The 20,576-nt window shown below is 39.2% G+C and overlaps 1 protein-coding gene across 3 annotated transcripts in view; it reads right to left on the reverse strand.

The window, feature by feature from the left end:
* The window catches only part of TMEM117 (transmembrane protein 117), a 596,659-nt gene that overhangs the window by 574,237 nt on the left and 1,846 nt on the right, over positions 1-20,576 (reverse strand). The gene's annotated exons all lie outside the window — the stretch shown is intronic.

The following is a 20,576-nucleotide window of genomic DNA, read 5'->3' on the forward strand; positions in this document are numbered from 1 at the left end:
CTGCATGCCACATAAGGAGGTCAAAAAAACAAAAAATTCTAACTTAGTTGCAAATATTTAAAAACAAATAGATTTCACATTTGAAAAAATGAATGCCTATCTTGTCAGAAAACTTGTCAGAAGCACTGGCCTTGCTGTACCTATATACTTAAAAGGCAAAACAGCTGCTCCAAAATGACCTTCTCTAGTCATTTGAGTTACCTCCCTGGACCCCTGAACTCTGAAGTCATTTTGAGTCCTATAATATACTCTATCAAGGGGCTTTATCCTCTGTTTTCCCCACCCTCTGCATACCAGTCCCCTCGAATTCCAAGTACCTCTTGTCACTGACCCCAGCCCCCCTGAGCATGGCACAGAGACAGGAAAATCACATAAAACAGGCCCTCCCTCACCTTCTGGTTTAACCTCTGCTTCACAGGCCACTTCCTGGAGCTGGAGTCACCAACATCTCAGGTCACATGGAGAGAAGTGGGGCAGCTGTCCTGGGAGCAGCACGCACCGCAGGCCAAGGTGAAGTCTGACACCGACACTGATACCACTGCCTTCTACAGCAAGGCCAGGCTCCTTGCCACCGCAAATCAGCGACACCTGGGTTCCCCGGAATGAACCCTCCCTCAGTAAATCACTCTTCTTTGGGATGGAGCAGCGCTGGTTTGGAACCAGAAAGCTTCCTTAGGTCCCTGGAAGGCTGGATTCGGTAAGAGAAATTTGAGAAGCATGGCCTGCTCTGTGATAATGAACTTCCTCAAATCTCTTGTTTCCCTTAAATACACAAATACCAGCTAATGAATTAGACACTATTTTTGAAAATAGCAGTACTGGACATCTGCATATAATTTTTAGTGTTTTAGTGCTGGGAGGATATATATATTAATATAATTAATTTGTCACTTAAAACTGCTAAGCTGGCACAAACTGTTTTCTATCTGCAATAACAGGGAAAAACTTGAAAATTAGCATTCAAGCTGATGTGGAAAGTGTTTCAACTATTTTGTCATCGGTACACAAAAAATAAATTTTGTTTTAAATATTTATTTTTCAAAATAAAACTTACTCATACAATTTTGGTTGAGATAGTTTTCTGCCTTACTCAAAATAGTGTTTTTGACCATCTCATCTCCTACCTTGAGTAAATAGGTATAATGAAGAAAAGATTAGTAGAAGTTTTGGAGTTATTAATAGATAGACAGGCCTGAGTTCAAATCTTATTTTTGCTATATCCTCTATCTAAAACAGATATTCTTATCTAAAATATTTAGCTAATAATATGTAAGTTATGGAACACAGTGACTTAAACAAAATAATAAAATATCTGGCATATTCTGGTACATCCATTATCTTCTTTTTAAGTTTCATTTCTAGGGATAACAGATCTCATGAAAGGTCTCACATTTTTACAATAAAATTCCTATATGAATATCTCACCAAAATTTTAGTAGAAAAGTTCATCAACCCCTTGGGGTCCATGACTTTTACTCAGTTTCTCTAATATATTTTATGAGTTCATTTGTGCAATAGGTCTAATATTGTTATAATTACCACCAATGAAAAGAATTCTCTGTACATAAAATGATTGTCAAATTTCAATGGATCACCACTTCAATATTTTAATTCATTCTTCTAGCAAGCATTTACTGTGTACTGTAGAAACAACTAAGATAGCATTATCTTACATAAGATGTATTACATAAGAAGCTCATCTTTTAAAGAAAAAGATCAGTATTATTATCATTCTATTACAACATAGAACCTGAGGAATGAGTAGTCTATGAACCACTAGCTTTGCCTAGAGACATAGGACTCACAGAAGTAGTAACAGGTGACATTACAAGATTACTATGTAAAGAATTTTATCATTACAAATAGAGAATATTTTAATAATATTTTACTTGCACATTATTTTATATTAATTTGTTTTCTTTTCTGTGAACCCATAGGTTGCTTTGTGTATGAATGCCTTGTCCCTAAATAGATTTACTGCATTTAAGAGAGGTAAATCCAGGGAACTTATAAAAAAGATTCTATTTCCAAACTATCATACCATATAACTTTTTCATAAAATATTTGTTAAACATAATAAAAAATGTTACAGTGCTCTTTAGACCTTTAAGAATTTTATAAATATTAATTATAGCCATTTTTAAAATTATGAAAGTCAGTTTTATCATGCAACTGACTTATGTTACAATATTATCACTACTGAACAAGCAGTAATCATGAATTTACCCGAATCTACAAAACCAAAGTTTTTATTACTTCATATGAATTTCTCTGTAGGACTTAACAGCAAGAAAAGAAAAATCTTGTTTTAATGTGGGTGTGGGTGATTATCTGGGTTCACACAACCCAGACAGCTATATGGCTATCTTTCCACAGCTGGCCTCTCATAGAAATCAGTTCACATTTGTCCCTTCGTAAAGATACACAAGGGGTTTCCCTGGTTGCTCAGTGGTAAAGAATCCACCTGCCAAAGGAGGAGACACAGGTTCAATCCCTGGCTTGCGAAGATTCCCTGGAGGAAAAAATGGCAACCCACTCCAGTATTCTTGGCTGTGAAATCCCATGGATAGAGGAGGCTAGCGGGTTACAGTCTATGGGGTCTCAAAAGAGTTGAACATAGCTTAGTGACTAAACAACAACCAAGATACACATAAGCATGTGGGCTGAATCTTGTGTGCTCAGAGGGAAGTCTTGAATTCTTGAGTATCAGTTCCATACCCACAAATGCCCAGCTCTCTTAAAGTTTATGGAACTTTATGAGGCTCATCATCTTTTACTTCTTTGTAGTTGTCCCCATGAAAGAGACAAAGAGAATCATGCTAAGCCCACACCCACATGGGGACACCCACATCTAGTTCACCCACCATGGTCTTCTTCTATAACCTCATGGCTGACATTTAAGAAATACACAAAATAAATTACTAGAAAAATTTATCTTCCTTGAGGAGGTCCAAATTCCTGTCCTTCCCCACTAATGAAACACAGTGATTTAATAATTCAGTAGTCTTGCAAATAATCACATTTGAAGTATGACAAAGGAGAATTAAAAGGGGAGTCAGGGGACTTTCCTTATGATGCAGGGGGTCTGGGTTCAATCCCTGATCAGAGAACTAGATCCCACAAACCACAATTAAATATTCCACTTGTAGCAACTAAGACCCAGTGCAGCCAAATAAATAAACAAAAAAATTTTTTAAAGATACATCCCTTTAAAAAAAAAAGAAAGGAAGGGAGCCAAGAAAGGTGGGTTTAGTCAGCTCTGCCAATACAGATCTGCCAATCTATATCACCATGGATAAATTCATAAATCTCTGTGCCTTAGGACCTCACGACACCCAGGTTTGGAATTCCATGTACTTATGTGCACTTTTACTAACATACATACACAAGATTTCTTCATGTGAACAATAGGGGTATTGGACACACAGACAATTGAGCTTATTGAATCTGTAAGATTCTATAGTTCTAAATAATTTATACCAAGTGGTAATAAATGCAAATTTTATTCATTTTGTTTTTTAAACATCTCATAGACAGACAGGTTAGTAAAGATTTAAATCATTTATTTGTCTCTGTGTATTTGAGGTTAATTTGTCTTATATTTATGGAAGAGCAGTGCTCTTCCTCCCAGTGATTTTTGATTATGAGGACAATAACATGGGCAAGATGCATGAAATTGCACATCTACAAAATAAAGAATGCTTGTTCCTTATTTTTCTACAGCAGTGCACTGATTCTACATTGATTCCTTTAATTACATGCTCATAAGAACCAGAGAGCTAGAATATCTGAAAAATATGCAATGGATAAACATAGGCTTTTTCTTCTTTTTCTAATTTTATCTTACTATATTTATGCAACTGCCTTTATCTGGGAAATATAAGCTTAGATCGCTTCCATATAGAAAAGGACCACAAAATGATTAGAATGATAATACTACTCTTTCTAGAAGTCCCCATCAGCCTAAAGAGTTACGTGCTGTAATGACGCATATTTCAATTTAACCGCCTAGTCACAACTAGGATAATAGAGAAAAATCAATGCTGTTGGATCAAACATGCCTTCTGAAATACTATAAGGGGAAATGCAACACTATTCCAAGAAACAAGATAGGGAAGTTCGTCTTACAGTGGAGTCTGCCACCAATCAAGCTTTAGAATTGAAAATCAGAAAAACCTGCATACAGTAGAGAGACTCAGAGACAGGTAGAGGCCCGTATTCTTTTTTCCTTCACTAAAGTTAAGAAAAAAACAAGTAAAAGCATGGCATAGACTGTGTCTACACCACTTCATAGAAAGTGAATGATTAGGTCAACAAACTGGTTCAACAAAGACTCCTCCCCCAACTTGTTTAGTGACTTAATCAGTGGCCGTGACCTAGTGCTGCCTCTCCCACTACAATTCAGGCTTTGGCTTAATGTTACCCTTGTGTTCTCAATGTATGTGGTTCATTATGGGGAATTAAGGAAACTCCATACTGAGAGGTAATTCAAGTTGAAAGAACAAATGACAAGGCAGGAAAGGGAAAGTGATGGAAAAAAATAAAGAATGGAGAGGTATTATGAAGATATGTAGTTCTTTAAAATATCATGGACATATACATCCCTCTGATTTCTATTTCTCACTCCATTAAAAAATAAATCAAAATCTGAACTGAGCCCACCAACGTGGTATTAAAATGTTAAACAGATTAAGAGAACTGATAAAAAATTAAAAAGAGAAGGCTAACCAACAGACTGGTTCCAAATAGGAAATGGAGTACGTCAAGGCTGTATATTGTCACCCTGCTTATTTAACTTCTATGCAGAGTACATCATGAGAAATGCTGGGCTGGAAGAAGCACAAGCTGGAATCAAGATTGCCGGGAGAAATATCAATAACCTCAGATATGCAGATGACACCATCCTTATGGCAGAAAGTGAAGAGGAACTAAAGAGCGTCTTGATGAAAGTGAAAGAGGAGAGTGAAAAAGTTGTCTTAAAGCTCAACATTCAGAAAACTAAGATCATGGCATCTGGTTCCATTACTTAATGGGAAATAGATGGGGAAACTGTGGACACAGTGTCAGACTTTATTTTGGGGGGCTCCAAAATCACTGCAGATGGTGACAACAACCATGAAATTAAAAGACGCTTACTCCTTGGAAGGAAAGTTATGACCAACTTAGACAACATATTAAAAAGCAGAGACATTACTTTGCCAACAAAAGTCCGTTTGGTCAAGGCTATGGTTTTTCCAGTGGGCATGTATGGATGTGAGAGTTGGACTGTGAAGAAAGCTGAGAGCCTAGAAATGGATGTTTTTGAATTATGGTGTTGGAGAAGACTCTTGAGAGTCCCTTGGACTGCAAGGAGATCCAACCAGTCCATCCTAAAGGAGATCAGTCCTGGGTGTTCCTTGGAAGGACTGATGCTGAAGCTGAAACTCCAATACTTTGGCCACCTGATGTGAAGAGTTGACTCATTGGAAAAGACCCTGATGCTGGGAGGGATTGGGGGCAGGAGGAGAAGGGGACAACTGAGGATGAGATGGCTGGATGGCATCACCGACTCGATGGGCATGAGTTTGAGTAAGCTCCGGGAGTTGGTGATGGACAGGGAGACCTGATGTGCTGCGATTCATGGCGTCGCAGAGTCAGACACGACTGAGCAACTGAACTGAACTGAACTGAAGGTGGAGAGGAGGGAGCGCAGATTCCTTACAAATTAGAAAACATTTGTTTAAAAGTTCATTTTTTTTTCAGTATGTAATGTTGAAAAATGTCAGCACATACTTTTATGTACTTTTATTCCCCACACAAATTTTGATTCACTCAAATATCTAGAACTAATCATGCATAAATGGGTAGAAGTGAGAATCTATTTGTATAACCTTATCTGCAAGTTTTAAAATGCAAGTAAGGAAAAAATCTAAGTCCTAAGTGCACTCTTAAGGTGGACTTCAGATTCTACAAATTCATTAAAGAGGCATCTTTGAAAAGCAAGACCTTCTTCTCCCCCATTTTTGAGCTGCTAATTAAATGCAAGCATATACCTGTTCTCTAAGTACACATCTTTAAGAAGATAAGGCAAAGTGGCCATAAAGTTTCATTGCTTCTATGTTTTTTTAAATAACATCATCACTCATGAGATAAACTGAGAAGCAGCTCTAAATTTAGATCACAAAACTAACCTCTCTGAAGAATAAAACTCTTATGTTTGCATTAATATAGCTGATATAAGTAAATTTTATGCTAATGGGAAATAAAGAAATAATTCAGCATTCAGCCTGAGTTTAGGAAAAACGGTGCTTTTATAAATTCTGCACTGGTGCTAAGCAGAATCAAACAATTTAAGGAGTGTTCCATCCAAAATACCCCAAGACAATTGTCTTCATATACTAACGTAATTTATAGTCTGAAAAGTAACTTTAAAAAAAACTTAAAAGAATGATGTAGTACTTGTCCATTGACTCTAAATTATTTAAATAGTTTCCATTGCCTTCAGGAGGAGTGAAAGCCTTCCTTAGTTGCTGTCTAAATTCATGAAAATCCTAAGCCCATTCCAGTCCTTTAAGACCATATACTCAAATTTTGCCCTTGTCAAGTCAGGACTTCAAAAGGAAATAAACACATGTACATATTCTTCTCTATCATACAACAAAGGGAGTATCTCCTAAACCACCCTCGAGTCTTCTTCCAAGAAGAATTTTTATTCAATACTTACTTTTTAAACATAACTCTAACAGGAATATATTTCCCTTATCAGCTTGTTATCCTTTCAGGTAAAGCCAATGCCTTTGATAGAGATCCATTAAAATTACTTGCTGAGAGTAGGTTAACAGTTACACTGTCTACACAAATTGCTTTTTCCAGCAACTTAAAGTTATATGAATTTTTATTCAATTGAATCAACTAGTCTTATTTTTAAAGAGCATATTTGAACCAATATTTATATTCATTTACTTATTGACTTTTCAAAGGCCCTTTATCTGCTCAAATGCTCCAGAATCCAGTGTGCTCCTTGACAACTGAAAGGGTTAGGGAAGTTAGGATATTTCTGTATCCTTTCACAGTCCTTAGCTTCTAGATAACTTTAATTTATTTTAAACTCTTCATGAATTTAGGTTTTGTGAAATTTCAGTTATACCTTTTTGCAATAAAATTAATATTAATATATATCAGACATCAGAGAAAATAATCCTAACACCATACCACAGTTTGGGTTTCATAAAATTTATTTTCAGTAATTTCAGCAACATTACCCTGGAGGAGGAAATGGCAACCTATTCCAAATATTCTTGCCTGAAAAATCCATGGACAAAGGAGCCTGGTGGGCTACCGTCCAAAGGGTTGCAAAGAGTCAGACAGGGCTGAGGCACAAGCTCAACAATATTAATATGTTACTTTAAATAACTCTTTAGTTCATGATACGTAACTCACTTTTAAAAAGTAATAATCATAATGTAGCTAGTTTCAGAAGCTTAAGAAATTTGGAGAATTTGCAAGACACTGGCCATGTGATAGCTAAGTCTTTTCTTTCTTTGCAACTAACTTCTAAATCCAGGGTTCACCAAAATCGCTGTTCCCTCAACTACTCTTATCTCAGTCATCTCCCCAGAGTTTTAGGCTGTCATGGGTAATGCGCAGGAGGTGAATACTGTATAAGAGAGAACTGTGGGATGATGGTGCATGTAATGGGGCAGAACGCACAGCCCAGTGTTATCCCTCACCATCCAAACAGCATTTTGTTTACCTCCTCTCTTCCCCCAAAGCTGACAATCCCAGATGACTGCTTAAATGCCATCTGAAGTGGCAGCCCCCAGGTCTGAGTTTAAAATCCTTTACAACCTGCATACAGAATAAGTATTTATAAATTTTTTCACAACACAGAAGCATCCTACAACAGTAGAAGGCTTACTCAATGTACTAAGAATCTGCAAACAAGCAGATGTCTCATTTAGGCATCCTGAAATTTGACACACTATAGCTTGAAGCCATAAACAGTTAAAAAGTACAACACACATTTAGGTGGCAAACCAAATAAATGGAGAGCTTTACTCCCACTTTCTTTTGCTCTGCCCTCCTGCCCTTTTGCATAACCAGCTGTTTGGTCTCTTGATTTAGCATTGTCCTCTGTTCAAAATGATGCTGCGGATGGCTGATGGTGTTGTTTTGAATGTGTGCAAGTGTGGCAAAAACACACTGCATGACCAGCAGTTCTACCCATCAGGTGTATGTGGGAAGGCAGCCATTTGGTTTACGGCTGCGGTAGCAATTTTCACAGCCTGTTACTGTTTATGGCTTTGGGCTCTTCACCTTGCATGCTACCTGACACCTTGACTCCAAACAAGTGACCTATTTTTCACTTCATCATCTGCTGTTGCTGTTTCCGGGCATTTTAGAGCCAGACTGCCTCATTAGAAAACATACTTCTGTGTATCCTTATAACACCTCTCCTGTCTTCAGCAATCCACTCCACTTCAGTTCCTCAGACAGCTGATACTTGGGTATTCTAGTGTCAGAACTGAGACAACTGGTGTGGGTGGGAGGCAGGGAAAGACTTCTGACTCCCTAAATGTCTCTCACAACCTGTTATATGACTTATAATTCTCATTATTGCTAAGGCACTGTCAATTTACATCCAAAGTTAAAGTGTTAAAGGTCCCCATAAATGATATCTGGAAAGGATAACCAGTAATATCATAAAAGTCACTATTTCTTTAAAATCTACTCTGAGCTAGCCACTGTATATAATTGTCCTTAAAACCCCAAAATTCCTGCAAGGAGTTATCATAGTCTTATATCTATTATACAGATGAGGAAAGTGAGACTTCCAGAAGGGCTAAGTAAATTTTTTCAGGATGATAGCTAGCAAGTGACAGGATGTGATTCAAACCCAGGACTAATTGATCCAAAGCCCAAGGCTGCCACAGGATACATTGATAATGCAGCTGAAAATCCCTGGTCAGTCATTCACGCTGAGCCCAGGAGCTGGGCTGCTCTGTAAATGTTTAATGAACCTGTGAACGAGTACCTTGCTGTGAATTACTTTACCGGACTGGCTTCCGGTTACCTGGCAAGTATTGTGAACGAGCGACAGGCTGGCCAAGTTCGCTGGGTAGGAGGAAGGAGTGGTGCGGGCCAGAGCAGAGGGCCCAGCACCAGCAGGCTCGCATGAGACCCTCCGGAGAAACCAGGGGAGAATCACAAAATTACTGCAGTGTTAGAGGACGGCAGTGAGAACAAGAAGGGAAAAAAAAACCAGCAAAAATAAGAAAGTACCAAAACAACTTGGGGCTCTGTGGTAGCTCAAAGCTCCAGGGCGATCATCCTTCCTTACCTGCTTCGCTGTCTCACTTTCTCAATGTCTTGAACAGCTACAATGTCTCACTGCCATCACACAGTGAGGCAGTCATGGATGAGAGCTTAAAACCAGAGCTTTCCCCTCTGGGAAATACAGTCTCCCACATGCACATTCAGACTTTAAATTCTTAAAATGCAATTTACCTCACTTTGAGCTGTATTTTTCTCATGCCCATTACCATTATCTCAATGTGTTTCTCTTCTGGACTTGAATCGTAGAACAGAAAGATCTATATCCTCTTGAACACCATATAATTAGATTACCCAAGGGCTGTTTTCTTGCTCTTTGTACATTCCTGCTTGACCAGACCTTACCTCACCTACACCCTACTCACAGGGATGACCTTTCCTCTTTAACCATAAAGCCTAATTAGTAAACATACTTGCTCTTGGCCCCAGCTAGAGGTATTTCTATCTTTAGATCAGAACGTCTCCACCATGATAGCTTATCAAAGGCGGGGGTGAGGGGCCTGCTCCTCTACTGGTTTTCCTGGTAACTGAAGAGTCAACTTGATGTCAGTTCCCCCAGAACTTCATCCCGCCCTGGTAGCAAAGACTGCCAGCATATCCAGACTGCTGTCTGTGGTGGATGTTACTCCAGGACCTCACCTCTGACACGTAAGCTCCCGCTACTCGTGAAACTCGGCTCTTTCACTGAGTCTAGGCCCTTCAGTCTTCAGGCTGAGCAAGGATGGGGCTTGCAGTGCACAACACTCATTCTAGCGCCATAATGAACATCTAAGATGTGCCGCGACAATAAGAATCTACCAGGGGATTCGCTGGGGAATCTCTATTTCTCTTCACTGTTAACAAGCTAGGATAGTGACATGAAAACATCAGGGCCCTGACAACGGCTGTAGGAGGAAGTAAGGGAAGGAAAGCAGATGGGGTGAAAGGCTAGAAGGAGGGAGGAAAACCAACTTTAACAAATGAACAGGATCAAAGTTAAAGTGGGTTGGAGGTTACTGTGTCTAGAGCCAAAGTGAACTGTGACTTAACTGGACCTGTCCTGTCATCCTGTGAAAGAATGGTTCAGGAAGAAACAACAGCTAGTGAATGAGGGCTGTGAAATGAGCTTCTCTGAGAGGGAGTCTAATGAACCCTGACAGGAGAAATGGAACTGCTGTGGGCTCATGTGAGCTGCCACGGCAAAGGGCTACAGTATGAAGAAATAAGCTGGGATGTTATTTCTGAGGCAGGAAAAAAAAAAATTCAGGATATGAAAGGTGAGAAGGAAAACCAGTTCAGAAAGCCTGAATGAAACCCAGCATCGTCGGGAAGGCTGGTAAAAGTATTTTGTGTCGGCTCAGGGATGGACATTGAGCCAGTGACTCATGTGACTCCAAGTAGAACAGTTCTACAGCGAAGCTGAATGAAACCGGACCTGGGAATCAAGTGGCAGAGTCAGCTTCTTCTTAATGGGAGACCAGCCCAGCCCTAGGATCAAAGCAAACCAATTTAAATAAGATTCATCAGGGAATCTCCTGGTGGTCCAAAGGTTAGTACTCCACGCTCTCACTACCAAGGGCTCAATCCCTGATCAGGGAACTAAGATCCCACAAGCTGCACAGCGTAGCCAAAATAACCACAAAAAAGTAAAAGGGCTAGTGACGGACTGGCAGGTAGGAATGAGAAGTACATGGAAGGATCTATTAACCAGTGAAACCTTGGCCAACCTAATAATTGAATAGCAAGCACAAAAGTAAGAACTTGCCATTTCTTTCTCTGGTATACCAGAGAAAGTATAGCTGGTACACCTCTGGTATACCAATCTACCCTTCACTTTCCTTTTACTGTATTAAATCCAAGGTACACCTGACTTGTATTAAAATGTGCTGCATGGCAGTGAGTAAAGAGAAAGAAAAAGGATGAATCCTCATGTCTCTGAGGAGTCCTCGGTCCCATTCCACTCAATTCTGCCTGCAATGCAGGAGACCCAGGTTCAATCCGTGGGTCAGGAAGACTCCCCTGGCTGGAGAAGGGAATGGCTACCCACTCTGGTATTCTTGCCTGGAGAATCCAATGGACAGAGGAGCCTGGCGAGCTACAGTTCACGGGGTTGCAAAGAGTTGGACATGACTGAATGATTAACACACAGACGCATCTTGTGGTTACAGAGCATGTAGAATACCAACTAGCGATAATATCACTTTAAAACTACTTGTATCCCTTGCTTTCCAAATTCTCACTAATTGTTATCCAAAATTCAGGAACCAAAGGAATTTGGACAACAACACCTCTCACTTTACAGACCTGCTATCCTGGGTCTCAGTGAACTAAATGAAATAGTTTTGGTGAAGCGAACTGTCTCACTTATGAAATATATTTGGCTGCTAATAATGAAGACTGGCAATAACAGTGGCTTAAATATTCTTACACGTAAAGGAAGTCTGAAGGTAGGCATTCTAGGTCTGATATGAGAAATCCCCAGTCAACAGGAACCCAGGCTCCTCTCTTTCTTTTCAGCTCTCCAAATCTGTGGCTATTCTCATCAAGGTTACCTCAGGTACAATACAGCAGCTAAAACTTCAGTTATCATATTCTTATTCTAGCAGGAAACAGGAGGAAGTAGGAAATTAAAAAGGGTTATCACCAGCTATTTAGCTTTGGTTTAAGAAGCCTGTCAAGACTCACCCAATAGCTTTTCTATCTCATTGGCCAGAATTTAATCACAAAGTCACATCAAGCTGCAAGGGAGATGGAAATGCAAATTTTATCTGGATACCTAGCCATGTCAATAAAATTTGAACTTTAAGGAAGAATATTGTCTAATACCCACCAGTCTCACCAAAATATATTATTAATGCATTAAAAATACATATGATCCAATATCATTCTTTTAATGACTTTTGAACAATCCTTTTCCTGGAATTCATTGTATGACTGTTCCCATCATTAACATATAAAATGTTAGTTAATGCCCTAACATCCCTAAATAAAGCCACCACATGGGACTTAGTCTACCACTAAAAAACAGAATAGATGCACTGAAGCTTTAGTATACAGTCTTTGCTATGCAACTGTACTTAGTAAAAGGTTAATCCATTTGGATTCCAACCAGGAAACTATGGTTTTCACACACCTCCAAAGGGTAGTTAAGGACGTGGGTGAGGAGGCCTTAATTCTCCCATAATCTTGCTCAGCTCCACCTCCACCCTTCCCCCAATTACTTGATATGAACAGTTTTCTCAAATTTATTTCACACACAGATAAACATACACAAGCATAAAACCGACTGCTAAGTAAGCTCAACTTCACAATGCCTTGCACTGCTTTCTAGCCGGACTGCAGATTCCAGCCCTAAATTCCTCTAATATGGAAATGAAGTTGCCTCTTGTTGTGACTACCAAAGTACTTGGAAGGACATAGATGGTTGTCCCCCATCTTGAAATTAGTATTAGACAGGTTTTCTCATGTTGGAAAGCTAAATGTTAGACGAGCTTTTAGGGGTTAATTAGAATCACTAGAAAAGACAGAGAAATAGGGAAAGAAAGAGAGAGCACTTTATTTTCAAAGGAGTCTGCAAATACTCCCATTAGCCATTTAAACCATCCTACCCACATAAAGACATTAGAGATAATGAGAATGAGGTTCAAGATCCCGTTGCTAAGGCACTTCTTCAAACCGGGGTGAAAATCCCCTATAAATAATGCATTAAGAAGCTGGATGCTTTGTGCTTTCCTGCACTTTGATTCCAATATGGATCCTTATCATTATAAACAGCTCTTTTGGACCTGAGTGTTCACTGTTTCTTTCATTACAAACTGCGTAAGATTACTTCAGCCTAGATTTCACTCAGGGAGACTGACAAAGAGATATTATTTGCTTGAACTGATCTTTAACCCAAACTATTCTGTTTCCTTGGTGACTCATTCAAACACAGAGCCCCACTGAAACGGAAGAATCTTCTGTAATATACTCTATTGTGTTCAAAGTTTTAGCAATCTTGCCAGGTATTTATTACAGATTGTAGGGGGTTATAATTACATGCATGAAAAAGTTGCTTAATGCCTAACCCTTATTTTTTTTAATAAGTTTTTCTTTTTCTTATTTGATGCTGTATAACTCTAAGGAAATATAAATAAGACAAAGCAGTTTGTGATACTGTGGTTTTATGGACCTGTATAAGAAAATACGGTGGATCAGTGGGTAAAGAAACCACCTGCAGTGCAGGAGACACAGGTTCAATCCTTGTGTTGGGAAGATCCTCAGGAGGAGGGCATGGCAGCCCACTCCAGTATTCTTACCTGGAGAATGCCATGGACAGAGAAGCCTGACAGACTAAGCCCATAGCGTTACAAAGAGTCAGACATGACTGAAGTGACTGAGCAGCACTCATAAGAAACCGACACTGGGTCAGTGCTTTTGATGTTTGAAAATTCAGTATAACTTTACTTGCCCTGTTTTTAATCACATTATTTTGAAACTACAGCATGTTTCATACTGTATGCTTTAAAAATAAGTACTGTGTTGAACTTAATTCCAACTAGCAGATATGAAGCCTAACATATGTTGAGCACCTAATATGTCAAAAGCTTTATAAAAGCATATATCCATGACAATCATGAGACATTGATATTGGCGTAAGAGAAAAATGAGGTTCAAGTTACAAATTTTGTTCAGGGACATACAGATCTGCATGACTTTTTTCTCCTAAAACAAGTTTTGTTCTCTAGGAAGTTCAGTTCAGTTGCTCAGTCGTGTCCAACTCTTTGCAACCCCATGGACTGCAACACGGCAGGTCTCCCTGTCCATCACCAATACCTGGAGTTTACTCAAACTTATGTCCATTGAGTCGGTGAGGCCTGCAACCATATCATCCTCTGTTGTCCCCTTCTCCTCCCACCTTCAATCTTTCCCAGCATCAGGATCTTTTCCAATGAGTCTGTTCTTCACATCAGGTGGTCAAAGTACTGGAGTTTCAGCTTCAGCATCAGTCCTTCCAATGAACACCCAGGACTGATCTCCTTTAGGATGGACTGGCTGGATCTCCTTGCAGTCCAAGGAACTCTCAAGAGTCTTCTCCAACACCACTGTTCAAAAGCATCAATTCTTCAGTGCTCAGCTTTCCTTATAGTCCAAGTCTCACATCCATACATGACTACTGGAAAAACCATAGCCTTGACTAAACAGACCTTTGTTGGCAAAGTAATGCCTCTGCTTTTTAATATGCTGTCTAGGTTGGTCATAACTATCCTTCCAAGAAGTAAGCATCTTTTAATTTCATGGCTACAATCATCATCTGCAGTGATTTTGGAGCCCCCAAAATAAAGTCTCTCACTATTTCCATTGCTTCCCCATCTATTTGCCATGAAGTGATGGGACCAGATGCCATGATCTTAGTTTTCTGAATGTTGAGTTTTAAACCAACTTTTTCACTCTTCCCTTTCATTTTCATCAAGAGGCTCTTTAGTTCTTCTTTGCTTTCTGCCATAAGGGTGGTGTCATCTGCATATCTGAGGTTATTGATATTTCTCCCAGCAATCTTGATTTCAGCTTGCACTTCATCCAGCACAGCATTTCTCATGATGTACTCCATATGTAAGTTAAATAAGCAGGGTGACAATATACAGCCTTGACATACTCCTTTCCCGATTTGAAACCAATCTGTTGTTCCATGTACAGTTCTAACTGTTCCTTCCTGACCTGCATACAGATTTCTCAAGAGGCAGGTCAAGTGGTCTGGTATTCCCATCTCTTTCAGAATTTTCCACAGTTTGTGGTGATCCACACAGTCAAAGGCTTTGGCATAGTCAATAAAGCAGAATAGATGTTTTTCTGGAAGTCTCTTGCTTTTACAATAATCCAACGGATGTTGACAATTTGACCTCTGGTTCCTCTGTCTTTTCTAAAACCAGCTTGAACATCTGGAAGGTCACAGTTCACAGACTGTTGAATCCTGGCTTGGAGAATTTTGAGTATTACTTTGCTAGCGTAGAGATGAGTGCAACTGTGTGGTAGTTTGAGCATTCTTTAGCATTGCCTTTCTTTGGGACTGGAATGAAAACTGACCTTTTCCAGTCCTGTGACCACTGCTCTGTTTTCCAAATTTGCTGGCCTGTTGAGTGCAGCACTTTCACAGCATCATCTTTTTCTTAGGAAAGCCTAAAGCAAATAGTGCAACTCTTTATAATAAATTATCTCACAAAGTGAAGATATGCTTTCATCAAGTTTCTCATTCAGAGACAAGGTAGATGAAAGATGCTTTATGCTTTATTTGTATACCCAGCATACACAAACGCGTGGACTATACACATTAATGATGTACACATTGTTTTCGCTTTCATTGCATAAAAACTTCATGGAGGATGTGAGAGCTTACACATCATTATGTGACAACTGACCAGACAGATCTAGGTCAGAAGTCCTAAACTACCGGCAGATAGGTCAGCTATGACCTGCAGTCATGGATTTTGGTTTGCTTTTGTTTTCTCACTCATTTGGGATTTAAAAAATTTAAACAGGAACTTTATATAAAATCCCAATTTCTGAGTTTACTTGAAAATCAGAAGATTGGTTATCTGGGCCCAGACTCCCATTGAGCATCAGTCAGTTGAAACTGAGTAGTCGCAGCTCCCTTTCAATGGAGCCAGTGCTCCATCTGGGTCCTGCAGCCTCCATCTGTCAGGTTTATTCATTTATGTTATTTAACTGTCCTTGGGATGCTATGAGTTTGTGACTTCTAACTGAGGTTCTAAGCACCAGCTCCACCAAATTTTAAAAAGCAGAAATTCTAAGACTGTCAAATCCAAGATGCATCTCCCCTCTTATAGTAATTGCATTTCATTCATGAACAGTGTATATTGGCTAAATTAGCCAACTTGGCCCGGATGATTTGATGCCTGAGCCAAGCAGGCTCAATCATATGCTCCCCTAGGAATCTGGAACTTAGAAGGAACTATTTAATCTCTGCATGTGGCTAGAACTGTGACTGGCAATTGGAAAGGGTAAGGTGGCCATACTCTATCACTGAGTGCATAGAGAGATCCCATTAGGAAAGAGAGAGAAAAAGAGAGAAGCAGAAATGAAGCCAGGCCCTGTATTCTTATAATAAATCTTGTTATTTGCATACATTGTCTTAAATGGTTTCTGTCTCTCAGAAACATTTGCCCTCATCTTGAAAATTGCTGACTTCCTCTCTCTATGCTTCAATTTTCAAATCTCTGAAAGTTAAAAAATAAAACCTGAGAATACATCATTCAGCCTGTCAGACAGGATTATTTCAGTGCTCAAACAAGGCTATTTGTTTTCTTTCAAAACTTTAAGTGTCAAAGCATTAGTCGCTCAGTCGTGTCCGACTCTGCAACCCCACAGACTGTAGCCCGCCAGGCTCCTCTGTTCATGGAATTCTTAGGGCAGGAATACTGGAGTGGGTTGCCATTTCCTTCTCCAGTGGTGAAGGGATTCCTTCTTAACCCCGGGATCAAACCTGGATCTCCTGCATTGCATGAAGTTTCTTTACTGTCTGAGGCACCAGGGAAGCCCCTTAAAACTTTAAACCGTTATACAAATCTAGTATCATGACAGTTCTGATAAATGTTAAACAACTGGAGACAAAATAGATGAGAAAAAGTGGGAAAATATTCATGGTTAGAGCAGAGGATTCATATATATAAATAATAAGAACACATAATTTGACAGGGCCAACAATAAGGTGCCACTGTTTTATATCAGTTAGTTTCTAAAGAAAGAGGTAGTATTAGAGTATGCAATTTTTCTAACTGTCTGAGTAGTCACTGCTGAAAACATAATTACCATAAAAATAAAGGTTTTTAAAAGAAAAATATTACAATACAGATTTTTCAAAAGAAATTTCATTAAATTGCATGAACTAAGTGGAACTGTCTCCAAACAGTTGTTTTACTGAGTAGATATACAATCGTTTTAATTACCAAAGAATCACATGATTTGATAACCTAAAAGAACATCCCTGAGAAACTGCTCAGCACTCACATTTTGCAATTCCACTGAGGATCAGTGACTTAGCAACATTCACTTCCACATGTAAAATGAAAAGCATCAAGATTTTTTAAATTCCAGAAATGTTTACAGAACACAGTGATCATGATTACATCCCCAATTTCAGAAACAATGTAGTGAATGAAAGGACAATTGAATGAATGAGTAACAGATACATGTGAGATGCAAAAAGCAGCAAGATAAAGTCCTTGGACTACATGGTCTAATAGGAAGACTGGGGTCAGTTCACATATATCTGTGACTATAGGAAAAGTGTAAGAGAGGTGCTAGAAAAGACACATGAAATGCTAAAGGTATTTGAAGACACAAGACTTCTTACATATTAGAGATTGAAAAACGGCTTCACGGAGGTTGATAGGACTCCAAAGTGTGGGTTAACTTTTAAAACGTAGAGACAGCGGAAACTGGGCGTATAGCTAGAGAGTGAGGGGTTGTCTTCCAGATTAGTAAAACAGCAGAAAACAACATGTAATGTGGGCCATAGGACACTGTTAAGAAAGACACTGCAGAGAGCCTTGGGTACCAAGATGAGGAGTTTGGACCATGTTCTGTAAGCAGTGAGAGGCAATGAAAATCAGCATGTGGGAGACTGACCAGTCAGAAAAGCATTTCAGAAAATGAACTTGACAATTGAGTGTGGATTTGTTCATATAGGGCCAATATAGAAAACAAGGGAAGGTAAGAAGAGTAGAGCAACAAGACACAAAAAAAGGAATCCAAACAAACAAAAAGGGAACTTAAAAATGGGTTCTGCTTTCAGGAGCAAAACCAGCTGAGTCTGTAAGAACTGGAAAATAATTGGATGTGACAAGTTGAAAGATGTATAAGTGAGAGATTCCCTGATGGTTCAGTTGGTAAAGAATCTGGCTACAATGCAGGAGACCTGGGTTCAGTCCCTGGGTCAGGAAGATCCCCTGGAGCAGGAAATGGCTACCCACTCCAGTATGCTTGCCTGAGAAATTCCATGGACAGAGGCGCCTGGGAGGCTCCAGTCCATGGGGTCACAAGAGTCGGACATGACTCAGGGACTAAATAACAACTACGTTAATTTTGTGTGTGATACCTGCGATGTGCTTATTATAAGCAAGGTCTCCAAGGTCTGGAGGCAGCTGTGTGGCAGGTTAGAAGGACCTGCTTTTAAGTGATGATATCACATTGAGAAGTACTGAAGTCTAGAGTAGGGCTAGTTTGATGAAGATATAATTAATTCATTTTTCACAAATATTGACAAAGGAGGTAAAGAAGACAGAGGAGTTAAAGGGTATTAGGGTTCTCCAGAGAAACAGAATCAACAGGATGTATGTATACATGAAAGGAGATATTTATTTTTAGCCAAAGGCTTAGGCAATGGTGGAGACTTGACGAGTACAAAAATTTCTGATGAGGTAATCCCACAGACTGGAGATTCAGGGGGAAGTTTCCATACAAGTCCAAAGGCAGTCAGAGTGGCAGAAATTCTTCTTGCTCTAGAGTTCAGTTTTTGTTATAATAAGGTCTTCAACTCATTGGATGAGGCCCATCACATTACGAAAGACTATCAGCTTTATCAAAGTCTACCTTCTTAAATGTTAATCTCATCCCCAAAACATCCTCACAGTAACATACAGACTAAAGTATGACAATAATACTCTGGATACTGTGGCCCAGCCAAATTAAGAAGAAGATCAGTTAAGTGCAGTGTCAAAGAAGAGAAAAAGGAGTATATCAAGAAGAAGCAATCAAGGGTATCAGAAGCCTCAGAGATCTATAGTGGACTGATGGCTGAATTACAACACTCCAAAATATATGCCCACATCCTAATTTTAGAACCTGTGAACGTTACTTTATTTGGAAAAGGGATCTCTGCAGATGTAGCAATTAAGTTTATTGAAATGAAGAAATCATCCTGGATTATCTGCTGCTGCTGCTGCTGCTAAGTCACTTCAGTCATGTCCGACTCTGTGCAACCCCATAGACGGCAGCCCACTACGCTCCTCTGTCCCTGGGATTTTCCAGGCCAGAACACTGCAGTGGGTTGCCATTTCCTTCTCCAATGCATGAAAGTGAAAAGTGAAAGTGAAGTCGCTCAGTCATGTCCGACTCTTAGCGACCTCATGGACTACAGCCCACCAGGCTCCTCTGTTCATGGGATTTTCCAGGCAAGAGTACTGGAGTGGGTCTTAAATCCAATGGCAGGTGTCCTTATGAAAGTAAAGCAGGGGAAGATTTGATACCCTAGACGAGGAGGAAATCAATGTGACCACAGAGGCAGAGATTAGAGTGATGGGGCCACAAAAATGCCACCAGCCACCAGAAGCTAGAGGAAGTAAGGAAAGATTCTCCCCTAGAGCCTCAAGAGGGGCCGGCAGCTATGATTTTGGATTTCTGGCCTTTAAAACTGTGGCAGGATAAATTTCTGTTGTGTAAGGCCATCTACTTTGGGCTAATTTGTTAATTAGTAGCTACAGGAAACTGATAAAAATATCTGAGAATAATACAATTGATTTTTCTAACAAGAAGAAAGACATAATGGATGAATGGACAAACAAAACATGGTATATACACACACTAAAGTATTATCTAGCCTTTAAAAGGAAGGAATTCTACATGCTACACATGGATGAAAGTTGAGGGCAGTTTGGTAAGTGAAATAAGCCAATCACAATAAGACAGTTACTGTATGATTCCAATTATATGAGGTACTAAGAATAGTCAAATTCATAGAAACAGACATAGAATGATGTAAGCCAGAGCCTGGAGGATGAGTTGGAATGGTAAGTTATTTAATGTTGATATAAAGTTTTAATTTTGCAACAGGCAAAGAATTTTGGAAATTGGTTGCATAACAGGCGACCGTATTTAACATGACTGAATTGAACATTTAAAAATCGTTATGATGGTAAATTTTGTGTATTTTATCACAATTTTTTAAAAAAGATAAGGTGAGAAGTCATGTAACTGGTATCACATTAAAGATGCAAGCAAGAGAGATTAACCAAACAAGATTTCTATTATAATCTCATCTCTTAAATAGGTAAAATACAAGTACCACTAGCACTCTACATACTCAATAAACTGTTTCTCTAAAGTTAGTACAATAACCTAACCTGAAATGAACAGGAGACATAATAAACTATGAAATTTAAGTGTACTGTCAATATTGACCAGAAACATTTTCATAAAACAACATCCAATGAAGGCATCAAGAATCCATTTGCTAAGGAAATTATCTGACTACATGTAGAAACGCTGATGGACAGTTAAAAACAAAAAAT

This window comes from Muntiacus reevesi, chromosome 4 (assembly GCF_963930625.1).
Source record: "Muntiacus reevesi chromosome 4, mMunRee1.1, whole genome shotgun sequence".
NCBI lineage: Eukaryota > Metazoa > Chordata > Mammalia > Artiodactyla > Cervidae > Muntiacus > Muntiacus reevesi.